The following is a 7,494-nucleotide window of genomic DNA, read 5'->3' as shown; positions in this document are numbered from 1 at the left end:
TACAATAATGGGAAAAAAAGAGTAAAACTTCACAAGGGAAGAGGGTCAATACCACACAAGAATACTTACCAGGTAAACAATTGAACGAACTTGAGAAGTTGGAGTGAGACTCTGAAGTAAAGTTTAACTCCGTTGAAGGTTTAAAATAAATGTCAATGTTGTCAGCCAGAGAAGAAAGAGTAGAAGCAGAGGTGAGAGAGTGAATAGAGTGAATTTACTATTTTAACCCTACTCGTACAACTCAAGTTCTGTTTGAAGTACACTTTACATTGCTTCTTGTACCTCATTTTGGTTCCCAACATGAGGAAATGTTTCCAAATAATTGCTAAATTATCTTTTCAAACTTCTTCCATGGGTGACCAAGTATGTACATAGTGGAGTTAAAATCATTGTACATTTGTCAAAATTGCCAATATTATGAAAAATAACCCAATACAATGAAAAACAATCAAGGATTGCAACTTGTGAATACAAATCAGAGACTTTACCATGTTTTGAATTACAGCATCTTCCAATTTCATTACATCAATAGCATCGTCTAATATCTCAAATTAGTTGAACAATGAACATCCCAACCTTTTTCTTAGCCCCAAATTTCAAAGCCAAAATAGAAAGCACAATAAAACATAAGAGTTTAATAAATAATATACATTGTCACCTTAAATAAATACCCAATTCCGTTGCTGTATTTTAACCAATTTAAGATTGAAAATGGACTGCTGTTAGCAAAATTGGATAAAATTGACCAAAGAATCTCAACTCAAGATAAATTCATGAGAAAATGGTACCTCTTTCGGTACACAAGTTATTGTTTCTTTTGTTAAGTAAAATGATAATGTGGAGCGAAGGAGAATATCTTTATTTTAATCAAAATAGGTAAACAAAAAGACAAGTCAATCACACTGTTTCCTTCTTTGAATAGCTTAATAGGAAACAATCTCAAGATATTATGAATAGATATTTCTTTTTGTACTGCTAAAGTATTTTAGTATGTATTTTGTTTTACCAGTAAAAAGCTCAACAATTGATGCTATTAAAATTACTGCACTCATAAATTGTAACTTTAAACTTTAACTATATAATAATGAGTATTAGTTTAAGTAAATCAAAGATGAAACAGAGGGAGTAAGTACCATGACTTCTTAAGACCCTTTTTGTCATTAGCCTTGCCTCTAATAGTTTGGGGGTTTTTGGCCATTCTGCTAGCCAATTCATTCTCATGATCAGAAAAGTATAATTGTAAGTTGTTGGGTTTTTCGTTGGAAGCGACTAAATCATCTATGAAATGATACATGAGTCCCTGTTCTCTAAATCTGTACATACCACAATTTCTTTTCACCAATTTTTTTATCGTACTTCACACCAAGCGATGTGTTCAACATATTATTGTATGTTCTAATATATGTTCGAAATGTTTAGATTCTTCTTTTGTATTCAAATTTTTGTGTGCCACAATATGAACAGTTAGGAACCTTTTTTTAGAATCATATTACTCGCTTCGCTGTTCAGTAATAGGTGAAGTAGATATTATTGGAGTATCAATTTAGCACAAACCTTTTGATTGGAACTGTATTTAAGGCCGCATAATGCTGAGTAGACACATCCAACATGCACCCTTATGTGCAAACAATCACAATTTACAATAAAGTGATGATCAATATGCCATACTAAAAAAATATAAGGCAAAGAGCTGGATTACCTGTTTCAAAGATAGTGAATAGGCTGCATACTTGCTTTCCTTTATCTAAATTGCGCAGGAATTGAGTCTGACATCGTGGCTGGCAACTAGTAATCAAAATACATATAACATGTTTAAAGGATGAAGTTAAAATGTAAGTAGGTAAAGTTAGATAAGTTAGGTGTTATACACGTTATTAGAGAAAATAGATTGGCAATGTAAATTAGTAATAATGCAAAATATACAATAATGCGACGATAAATAGGCCATACGAAAACATAATGGAAAGAGCGGGCTTACTTTTTGAGAAATGGGCGAAGGATTGTATACTTTTTCCTTGTTTAACTTGTCTTGGGTTGAGTTGGTCGAACTTGGTGACTTGCAGCTGGCAAACAAAATACAAAAGATGTTTAAAGGCAGACTCGGTTTGTACACATTGGCAGAGGGAACACATTGGCAACATTAAGTTAATAAAAGAGGAAACCTTTCTCAGAGAGCTCCGAAGGTTCTCAGATGATAAGTGCAGCCTGTTTGAAAGGAAACCGTCTCTGTACCAAGATGATGTGGGCTGCGTTGGGGGTGCCAATAGTAGAATTTTCAAGAACATTATGTCTTGTTGAATCTGTTTGCAGATAGCGAGATAGCAGCTATGCCTCCCTAATGCCAAAAAAATTCTACGGTTGACTTTACTGAAAAGGTAATTTAAACTTGAAATTTGAAAAGAGCAAAGACCGGAGAAGTATAACTAAAAAGAGGTGAGATTTACAATTACCAGGACCAGGTGGATGAGATAGATCAGAAGACGTTGGGAGATGTGCGGCAACCTTTTATTCCTTTCTATAAATTCCCACATAAACGATGCTTGCCAATAATGAAACTCCAGCTAGTGCAACTGCTGATGTTACAGCTATTATTTTATCTGTTGAACCTGTAAGACACTAATATCAAAATAGTTTATACACTTAGTCGGTACAGTACTTCCCATCAATAAATTGAATTGAGAGCAAGAAGGGATAATGGAGATATCAACACAAAAGAAAGAGAAGGAAAAATTAATCCACACTTGTGGCAAGCTAGGGAAAATATGGATGACCAAACATGTTAATAATATGCAAGTACGTGTTAAGATATGATGCTCAATGTATAATTACTTCAGATATGAAAACAGGTAGACTATCTACATCCATTTTTTGTATGTGTATATATATATATATATAAACACTTGAGCTACTGATCCATATAGCAAAACAAATTGAGAAGAAGCAAAGACCACCCCAAATAATGTATAGAAAGAGAGAACCAACAACAATATTGACTTAGTTTCTCTCTGAACCTCTAATGCAAGATATTCCATGAGTTGTTGCGTGTTGCAGTCAATCCATGAAACAATAATAGCATATTCTTTACATACGATTACACCTCCCATTTCCGAACTCTGCTAACAATCAGATCATATATATAAAATACTTGAGCTACTAATCCGTATAACAGAACAAACTGAGAAGAAGCATAGATCACCCAAAATAATGTAAAAAAAAGGTAACAACCAACAATGTTGACATACTTTCTATTTGAACCTCCAATGAGAGATCTTTCATGATTTGTTGCATGTCATAGCCAATCCATGAAATAATAATATCATATTTGTTACATGAAGGTACAACTTCCTTTTTCGAACGCAGCTAACAATAATACCATAGATAAAAATACTTGAGCTACTAATCTGTATAATAGAACAAATTGAGAAGAAGCGAAGATCACCCAAAATAATGTATGAAAAGAGAGAATCATTAACAATATTGACTTACTTTCTCTTGGAACCTCCATTGCAAGATCTTCCATGATTTGTTTATCTGCATAAAATAAGTATTCATGGATAAAATTGGATTTACAAATAGAAGATCCATGACAATAGCCACCACATTGTGCCAAGAAAGAAGTACAATGACAATCGATAAATTATATGTATTCAACAATATCCACAAATGAATCGAGCCTAAACTCAATATAAACAATCGTACAATCTCTACAATGTCATCTCGTGTCATATCAATTTCACCTCTAATGACAACTGAACTTTATTGGTTTAATAATATTACTTAGTGAGCTTAATAATAATACAGTAATTGAAATTGGAGGGAAAATGTGTGAATAGAAGCCACCTAACAGTTTTAGATTAAAGAACAGTTAAAACTGAAAAAGATATGCTTAACAAACCATAGAAAATAGAAGAGAAAAAACTTTATAGCTGTAAAACCACAAAAAGAGTAAGCATATTCCAACAATGTCGGTGGAAATCGTGTAATACCAACAGTTTATTTGTGCATTTTTTCTGTTTCCGAAAATCACCATAGAATAATTGAAACAACAGCTGCATTTCTCTATTTTCAGAAATACTCATGCATGAAGCAATAGCGCCTAATTGAATTAACAAATGTCAGAGTATTCATAGAAGTGTAATAAGCTTATTGTAAAATCTTTACCTGGATTGTCGAGCAACATTCCATGTTCCTTCATCTGACAGGGCAATGTAGGACCTTTTCACATTCGATGATACGTTCTTAATTATTTGGAGGTGTGTTGATGTCTTCTCAAATTTCTACTTCCACATATAAAGTGCAACTCCAAGATCAATTGGAATGGAGAATAGTAAGATTTCAGAACTTGGTGCTCGAAATCTAAATCGATGTTTCAACATTTTCTAATAACATATAAGAACAGAGGAATTGTATTACTCTCTAGAATATAGAATCTAGAATATTTTATAAATTCACCAAAGGAGAAGATGCAAGGATAACTGATTAAACAAGGTACCATAATTTAATGTCTCTAAAAAAATTCCTAATTGGATTTTTTAAGGAGTGAAATTTTATTCCTCACCTAACAATAGAGTCACCAACAATACCGTCAAGTAACTTCAATTCATCTCTTGTTTATTCCCACTGAACTGGAAAAAGTCCTTAGGTGCATTTGGAAAACTTTCAATAGTGTGAAAGAGACTTTTATCCCCTTCTTTTTTATTATTTTCCTTCCAAATCAACATCTCTTATAAAAGTTTTAGTCAGAATAGAGAAAGAAAAAGGAAAAACATATTTAAGTTAAGATACTTGGTACTGTAGAACACCATATGATTAACAAACTTAAACTTTAATAAACAGTGTCAATTCACGAGTGAATATCACATCGACAACATTTTTATTTTTTGTAAGTATTACATAGACAATATTCACAACAACTTTTCTTATCAAGTAACAAATTTTGTATTGATAATTGAGCAGATAACAACCATATACACATGTTTATAACATAAACTGAATTCACCTCAAATATAACATCCCTAGAGGATAATAGAACACATTTTACTCCCTCCGTTTCAATTTGTTTGTATTCCTTTTCTTCTTGATTCGTTTAAGAGAATGTCTCTATTTTTTTAGCAACTCTTTATTTTCAACTTTTCATATGACATGTTAAGGACCACAAGATCAAAAGGGCATTTTGACACATCCTATATATTTTTAGTTTAAGACCATAAAATTCAAAAGTCTTTATTACTTCTAAAACATACATAAAACATGAATTTCTCCTTTCACATGATGCAATTAGACAGTGAAAACCGCAGAAAAAATCATATAACATGCATATAGAGCTTTAAAATTCAAAAGTAATGATCAAGATTAGCATATTTGCTGGCCACATGCATATTAAACAAAAAACCATTAAAAATTTCTGAAAATTGAAAGCAGAGGAGTAAATATTATCATACCAAAGATTTTGGAAGTTGCACCTAGCCTAAGTAAATGATAAAGAATGATGAACAGAAGTGGTCATACGTGTGTCTCCTGTAAGTAGCAAATAGAACATGTATTATCAGCTGAATGAAGCCTAAGAATATTTGCAATTACCAAGTAGTACTTGTTTAATGAAATGGTCCCAAATAAAATACAATATACATTACTTTTGGTATAAGTATTTACCTTTAATTTATCAATATAGAAAAAAATGAAGCACATAAATTCAATTTTTTTCTTACAGTCATAGACTTGACACCGTTTGCCATGCCAATGATGAGTAACCATTGTTGGAAAAAATCTCATTTTGTTTAGTCTAACATTTAGGGTTTACGAATGACAATTTTAGTACTTCGCAAAATGGTATGAATGAATGGGAAAAAAAGGAAAGACGAAGAAATCTACATCATACCCAGTTGAATTTTGAGGTCTTCGCTGGATTTTGGCATAAGAATTTTTCCATTGTACCCTCTTATAATAGGACCCATCAATACAAAATTGAGATGGTCTACAGTCGCCGAAGAAAAAGTGGATTCGACATTCAAATTTTGTCCATGCAATACCAACAAATTGGAGCAGCAAAAATTGAAAGCAATATCAAACAATCAACAAAACAGGACAAAGTTTAATTAACACTCCTGGAAGAAGATGATGAGAAAGCAATGAGAGCAAAAAAGTAAAGTGAAAGAGAAAATAGGATAGAAAGTTGGAGAAGATAAAAATGGAAGAAGAGAGATTGCAGGGGGAGAAAGAACTTTGAGGGTCCTTAGGCATACGCGTCGTTTTGCTAGGTTAAAGAAGCATATACACGTGTTAAAGCTGAATGAAGCCTAAGAATATTTGCAATTACCAAGTAGTACTTGTTTAATGAAATGGTCCCAAATAAAATACAATATACATTACTTTTGGTATAAGTATTTACCTTTAATTTATCAATATAGAAAAAAATGAAGCACATAAATTCAATTTTTTTCTTACAGTCATAGACTTGACACCGTTTGCCATGCCAATGATGAGTAACCATTGTTGGAAAAAATCTCATTTTGTTTAGTCTAACATTTAGGGTTTACGAATGACAATTTTAGTACTTCGCAAAATGGTATGAATGAATGGGAAAAAAAGGAAAGACGAAGAAATCTACATCATACCCAGTTGAATTTTGAGGTCTTCGCTGGATTTTGGCATAAGAATTTTTCCATTGTACCCTCTTATAATAGGACCCATCAATACAAAATTGAGATGGTCTACAGTCGACGAAGAAAAAGTGGATTCGACATTCAAATTTTGTCCATGCAATATACCAACAAATTCGAGCAGCAAAAATTGAAAGCAATATCAAACAATCAACAAAACAGGACAAAGTTTAATTAACACTCCCGGAAGAAGATGATGAGAAAGCAATGAGAGCAAAAAAGTAAAGTGAAAGAGAAAATAGGATAGAAAGTTGGAGAAGATAAAAATGGAAGAAGAGAGATTGCAGGGGGAGAAAGAACTTTGAGGGTCCTTAGGCATACGCGTCGTTTTGCTAGGTTAAAGAAGCATATACACGTGTTAAAGAAGAAAACCCTCAAAAGAAACCTCAAAAGAAAAAGTGATCAGTAACCAATGAAATAGGTACACATTTATAGTACCACTGAAATAACCTTGTGTACAATCACTAATTGACTTTGATGAGGATGAACAGTGCACTAATTAATTGTACAATGAATAATTTAATTTTTACTGTATAAGTGGGGTTCATATTATTATTACTTGAGTGTTTATGATTTCCAAAGCAAACCACACGTACCCCTAAATTTTGGTTTGATAGAGCTACTTTCAGTTCTTTCCACGTGGGTATAAAGTGAATATAGCCAATAAAGTTGGGCCAGACAAAGCAAAAATTTAAAGGTTGCAGGGTACATTTTAGACTCCTATTTGTACTACTATATGATGTTGTGTTCGTCTCAATAGTCCTTTAAAAGTGTCACTTCTAAATAAGAGTAATGTTTAAGATGATTGTTGCATATATGTATATATTTATTAATA

The 7,494-nt window shown here is 32.4% G+C and overlaps 2 long non-coding RNA genes across 6 annotated transcripts; both read right to left on the bottom strand.

Annotated features, from left to right (window-relative positions):
* Positions 1–851: 851 nt before the first annotated feature.
* LOC107058214 (uncharacterized) lies at positions 852–2,220 on the bottom strand. Its single transcript, XR_001471863.1, has 4 exons — positions 2,163–2,220; positions 1,979–2,063; positions 1,700–1,785; positions 852–1,615 (listed from the first exon to the last, which is right to left on the bottom strand). It is a non-coding gene; the product is annotated as an uncharacterized lncRNA (long non-coding RNA).
* Positions 2,221–2,223: 3 nt separating this feature from the next.
* On the bottom strand, positions 2,224–7,013 carry LOC102580831 (uncharacterized). Of its 5 annotated transcripts, none has more exons than XR_368633.2 (6): positions 6,615–7,013; positions 5,442–5,517; positions 4,162–4,379; positions 3,487–3,531; positions 2,451–2,616; positions 2,224–2,335 (listed from the first exon to the last, which is right to left on the bottom strand). It is a non-coding gene; the product is annotated as an uncharacterized lncRNA (long non-coding RNA). The 5 variants fall into 5 exon arrangements; XR_001471866.1 differs by lacking the exon at positions 6,615–7,013 and adding an exon at positions 5,879–6,275 and having other exon boundaries at positions 2,224–2,367; XR_368634.2 differs by lacking the exon at positions 6,615–7,013 and adding an exon at positions 5,879–6,275.
* Positions 7,014–7,494: the final 481 nt, after the last annotated feature.

This window comes from Solanum tuberosum, unplaced genomic scaffold (genome assembly GCF_000226075.1).
Source record: "Solanum tuberosum cultivar DM 1-3 516 R44 unplaced genomic scaffold, SolTub_3.0 scf00462, whole genome shotgun sequence".
NCBI classification, from domain to species: Eukaryota; Viridiplantae; Streptophyta; class Magnoliopsida; order Solanales; family Solanaceae; genus Solanum; species Solanum tuberosum.
This window is presented reverse-complemented; position numbering and strand designations above follow the sequence as displayed.